The following is a 6,404-nucleotide window of genomic DNA, read 5'->3' on the forward strand; positions in this document are numbered from 1 at the left end:
TTAAATTGCATTATTGGCCCTAAGGCAACTAGTTAATAACGTAATCTGTGGATTTTTGTTATTTCGTCCTTCGTCCACTAATGGACATAAACAGGCTGATGATAATGATAATGATGATGATGATTATGATGGTGATGATGATGTCTCACCCAGCACCTGGATTGGTAATAGCGAACAGCCAGGCTAACATGTCTAAGGTATAATTAAAGCTTCTCTCTCTCTCTCCCTCTCTATAACCACGCATATTCACTCATCCACGCACATACACAGTGGAATGTTTCACAGAGTTTCGTCAGGGCCTGTATAGACACTTAAAAAAATCAGCAGCGCTTTCTTTTAGCGCCCAACGAACAGGTGGTGATTCCCCACGGTCTGAGAATGTCTTGCAGCTCTAAGTTCGAAAGGATGCTGTTTCATTCTGTGTGCCGTGTGAATGAACAGTTCACAGTAAACGGGATACAACCGTGTGCGAGCAAGGGAAGCCTCAGTAACTCCACAATCAGTATTTCCTTGTTCGGCTATCGTGGATGACGTCTTAGTAAAAGGATTTCTAATGAAAATGTGGGTGCTTCAGAAGCGTCTACGCGGATCCGATGACGTGCCTGCTATTGGGACATGAGACTTGTCGCTTGCTCACAGTACTGAACGAGAATTCAAGCAAAGGATGTTATGAGAAACGCGCGCTTCAAAGCGTTGTATTTAGACAGTCCTATTGCGATTGCTGCCTGGGCTATAAAACAGATGCATGAGTGGGATGACGTGACTACTGTTCGCCAACATACTTAACATTTGCTAGTCCTAACATCCAAGTAATGCTTCTGGAACGTGTCTAAAAGGGCGCCAAAGCGTTCGCCTTTATTTTGCTGCTGCACATAAATACTTTCATCAATGGCATGAAAAGAGACTAAAGAAAGTTGGTCCTTGATGCTAAAGAGAACGCATAGTAGCATTTGCAGCTGCATGATGCGATTTCGTGCGGAAATCCGTCGAAAGACGGAGGGTACCAACGGAGCACCTAAATCGTCTGTCCTGTGTTCCTTGCGTCAAGTGTTATGATGCAACCATGTCAACTCGCTCACCGGTTGATTCACTGCTTACGAAATGATCAGGAAGGCGAGCTGGCCGTTGGGCCTACAAATAGTATCCACCCCTTTGTCAATAAACTGAGTTTGCGTGGTGGGTATCCGAATACCAAACTGCTTCGTATTGATCTACTACGCGTAATTAACTGGAGGAACTGCGATAATATTTCCGAGTTCAGTTAGTTGTGCATGACGCCATGTTATCTCACGTGGCTGTATCAATGCCTTCAATTATGCGGCCGGAGTTCGCTTGTTTTTACAGAGCCACCAAAACTGCACGGCAACATTCAGTGGGCGAGACCTATGGACGATGTAGAGGAAGGTATTAGCTGCTGTACTCGATGGGGAAGGGACAGCTTCTGAAGCAAGCGTCTTTGTTGGTAAGTACTTTTTGTCATGGACACCATACCTCTCTCATTCATGGCGAACACCTTAACTATTCCCTGGAAGAAGAGCCTATCTTTCACTCAGACTCGCATCAGGTACCTTTTCTTAATGTAAATTAGCCGAACTTTGATCATTACGTCTTATGCTACCATAAAAGTTTTCTTTCTTCCTAATTTCATTTTTTTCTGCCAATGTCTCTTCTTTTCTCCAATTCCCTCGGAGGTGCTGCCGGGCATGTTTCGGAGCCATTACCTGTTCTACTCTATATTAACGCCCTTTGGGCAACAAACCTTGACAGTGCTTCTTTTGGTGCTGTGACTGCCCATATGAAACTTCATGTTAACAAGGTAAAAGCACGCACATTTCCCAAATTTGTTTTAATATAGTTGTTCCCGATTATAGTTTGAATAACACAGACCCTGCAGCGAACATTTCTAACATGTATTTCGGTACCTCTTTTACCCAGAACCTATCGTGGAGTATAGTGGAAATTATCTACACCATCTCCACCCAACACTACCGTAGAAAGTGTACTTCAAACAATCTTAAGAATACCTACGTGATTTGGAACGTAACCTAATTTGGTAACAGTGACAAATGTTTTAAGAGGCGTCAAGAACTGTCCAAATTTGTTATTTCTAACTGCTGTTCTTATTCTGTTACCTCAGTGAAACGAACTCTTGGCTCATGTGATTTTGCTTAGCGTCGGAATTGTTTTCGTCTATGACAGAATATTTTATTTAAATCAGCCTTATAAAGTCAAGTCCCACGATCCGACATTGTAGGCATAATCTCGTATTGATCAGCCCCAAAAACGTTGGTGTGCCTTCATGTTTTGCAGCCCAAATAACCTCCAAAAGATTGCAATTGCTTGATTACCTCCATAAATTTCATTTCTAATGGCAAAGACATCAGTGCACTTGGCATTCCTAATATCTCTTCTCGCACCTTGTCTCCGCATACATATACGCCCTCGGACGATAGAGCGTATTAAATTAACTCAACCTCTAAGACCCTCGGCGTTCTCATGTGTTTTCCACTTTAAGTACTAACCAATCGAGTCTAGTAATGTTTATTTGGTGGTCTGATCATAAATGTACTCAACATGACATGGCGGATGGCCTGTCGTTGGCACATTTATGAAAAGCATAGCCCCAGGTCCCATCACTCCACTCAGTGAGGAACATAAATTTACGCAGTGGTCACGCTGAGATTATATCTTTTTTTGTAAAGTTGCCTAACATTTGGACTTCACCAGCCCCTCGTTTTGCGAGGTTCGTTGCATGTTTAATCTTTTGCGCGAGACATTGTGTAAGTACTACCAATCTGCGTTCTATGGAGCCAAGTGATTGAGTACATGACAAAGCTTTTGAGCAAAAATAGACAAACCATAAGAAATGAATCATGTATATGTCATGAAATGTCAAGATCTGTTAGTGATCTGTGATTTCATGCTAGAATTCTTTCTAATGAACTGTATTACTGGAGTGAGCAGCTGTGCGAAAGTAGCTAAATGTAGCGGTTTTGGTCCCTTTATCAAAAACTGCATTTTTTTTAGATTTAACATTTTCAGTGCCTTTTGGTGAATAAGGTTTGCTGCCACGTCGTCAGAGTGCCTGCTCATCAAACAAGTCAACAATATACACAGCTCAATGATAAAAAATTGTTCGGCGCCGTTTCCACGACACTGACTTTTCACATCCCGCGCGCTGGCTTGTCAGCGCAGGAAGTAATTTAAATCTGTGGTTTAAAAATGATAAGGGGGGCGTTTCGGAACAAAAAAACAACAACCTAAAGAATGAGGAAAATACAAAATTCTGAGCAACTCATAATTGTCACTACTTGGCGACTTTTTGTTTTTAAATTGTGGGGTTTTACAAGCCAAAACCCCGTTCTATTTATGAGGCGCGCCGTAATGGGGGACTCTGTGATTTTGGACCATCTGCGGTTGTTTAACGTTCACCTACATCTGTGTGCACTGGCATTTAGGCAGTTCGCCCCCATCGAAATGAGGCCGCCGTGGCCGGGATTCGATCCCGCGACCTCGTGCTTAGCAGTCCAACGCCACTTCCACTAAACAACCACGGCGGGTACTTATCGAGTTTTTGTTAAAGTACGCTTTTTGCGCGGTGATCAGGTGATTTCGTTCACGAAAAACATAGATACACAGAGGTCTACTACTCTTTATATATTGGTTCCTATGGAGACACAACAGGCTGATCTGTTGTGGCACTTATCACTCGTCTATCCTCCGAAAAGCATATCAGAAAGGCTTTCTGTACAATGATCTTGCAACAAAAGATTCTGTAGTTTACTTACCTTTACCCTCGTACCATGTGTACCTTATAAACTTCATTTCACCGTGTGCCTCTGAACGAAATCGCGTCGACGTTATCAACGTTCGTCTTGAATAAGATTGTACAGTGCGTATTCTTAAACTTACGGTGTCATATTTTGCTTCCAAATGCAACTGTACGTGTCAACAGCACAATTATCGCGCCGCTTATAGGTATATAGCTTTTATTTACATTTCATCTATGCCGCTTTATAGAAGTTACTTATTCGTTTGTCATATTTATATAATCCAGTTTTTCTATCGTCTCTATCGTCGGGCAGCACTATCATATCAGCAGGCAATATTCATTTGTCTGTGTCACCTTCCATTCTTTCCTCGGCCACTCAATTTGGCGACGCGCGATCTATTCATTCCGAAGATACCCGCAACCGCATTAAACCTACATTGTGCACTTGCTGTCAAATACTGCAATTTATTCTTTTCTTTCCTCATTGACTTCGCAATAAACAATACTTGGGCAATAGCAAGAAAACTTAAGCCGATGGAGCAGCGCCACTTGGTGAATTTGGTGCTCATAAACAGCAGCGGAAAGAAAGGTGCGCAGAAAGTCAGCGTTAAACAAAACCAAATGCTTAAGAAAGTTATTTGTCACATCGTGCAAGAATCACAGAATGCCATAAACGCGAGCCCATGGTGGTGGGCACCCGCAATACAGCCCCGAATTAATCATCGAAGCAGTGGTGCAAGCACACGAATTAGTGTATGCGAGGCAGTTATTTTTGGGGGGGTGGGAGAGGGAGGGAAGAAGGGGGTCAGCAGTGTCGGTTTTTGTGCACGCTGGGGAGCATGGCAAAACAAAGGGACGTTGCATGCCGGAGGCGGTAGTTCATGTTTGCTTTGGCACTGCCGCAATGGCTTAGATAACAACAGAGTACGTCTGAAGGGTCAGACAGAGGGTGCAGCAACGGGAGCAGGGAAACGTGCTGAAGCAGCGGAGAAAGAGGATGTAGCGAGACGAGGAGAGAACGCCGGTATGTGCTTCGAGGTAATACTTCCCGGCACCACGCATGCGCTGCACTTCGCCCAGACTTAATGACCGCACCCTCCTGCGTGCCTAATGAGCCGCATCGGCATCCCATAAACGGTCGCACGCTGTGGCGGCGCCCTAGCTAGTGCTTGCGTCCTGCTAGGCGGCCTGAGATAAAAATTCTTGGTGCCAGCAGCCTTCCTAGTTACATGTCCGGAGCGGCCAACGGAACGCAGAAAACTTTGCTGTTGCGCACGCGACTATGACCACTGGCCGGAGCACTGCTCGATGAGCTTGGCGCCTGCTGATGCAGGGCGTGTCGCAGAATTTCAACCACGCTTCCGAGTTGGTAGAACTGGACGGAGGGGCATGCTCAAACAGAAATTTGTTGGCGACTTTTCCCAATATCAATTTCTGCCGAGGCTCTAACAGCCAACAATCGTTCGGAATCCCAGTTAGGCTTCTTTCTTTTTATTCACCTAGGGCATGCTATCTCTTAAACTGTCTCTCTTCTTTTTACTTCTTTATTTCAAGATCTCATCTGATTTCATCTAAGTCAATACATCGCTACAGAGTGGCACATATATCGAGGGGACATGTCATCTTTTTTAACAAAATAAGCTGCGCAGGTGGTTCACTCATAGCACAATGAGTCATTACATCATTAAGGGTGCGATCCTCAACTGACTGCAGAATAATAGCAATACAAAGGTAAGTAAAGTGACTGCTCCACTGGTGCACTGTATCCAACCGTAGCACTATTACCTTACAGTAGGCTATTCTTCGCATTTTTGTTGCTTGGTAGGACCTTAAGGCCGTCTGATAATTTTGCGATGAAATGTACGGTGCTTTGGTCTGCTTTGCCCTGTTCAATGAACTCAGAAACAAACCCTGGTAAAATGAGAAAGCGTACCCGCTGAAACTAGGGATAGGACATTCAACCAGTTTGAATCTGCTGTACATGTTTTCGTTAGACCTACTGAAGAGTTAGCAGGATAATGGAGTAGGATAATCCTAGTGTGTATCTTTGTCCCACCATGAGTGACGCTTATCCTACAGACACAAGTATTGAGGTTGTTGGAAGACGTTAATTTTTGGCCGAGGACCTCAAGTGCTGCTCAAACGGGTGCGTTAAGAGGAAGCTCTAGCTTGAAGCCAACTGCAGTTTCCGCATGAGAATACATGAAGAATGCAGCAATTATCCATTAGACAACCGGCAGACAACCGGCTCGGGGCCTCCTGTCCGAATACATGGCAATAGAGGAATTGTTTTTCTTGGAAAACACCGCATCGAATGTGATGAGGTTTGTTGCGTTTAAAGAAAAAAAGTTGAAATTACATGGCATTAGCTACTATAATGGTCAAATCTAATGAACAAGCAAATTTTTGTTTCATGGCGATCATTATTTTGCAATAATTGTTGAAACTTGCAAAATTGAAAAAAAGAAATGCTCAACTGCAAAGCTTAAAGCTGTATTAGAATAAAATTGTGTTTCTTATGTGCCAAAACCACATTCTGATTATGAGGCGCACCGTAGTGGGGAACTGCGGATTAATTGCGACCACCTGAGGTTCTTATACGTGTACCCAATGCACGGTACACGGGCGTCTT

Source organism: Dermacentor albipictus, chromosome 1 (genome assembly GCF_038994185.2).
Source record: "Dermacentor albipictus isolate Rhodes 1998 colony chromosome 1, USDA_Dalb.pri_finalv2, whole genome shotgun sequence".
Lineage (NCBI taxonomy): Eukaryota > Metazoa > Arthropoda > Arachnida > Ixodida > Ixodidae > Dermacentor > Dermacentor albipictus.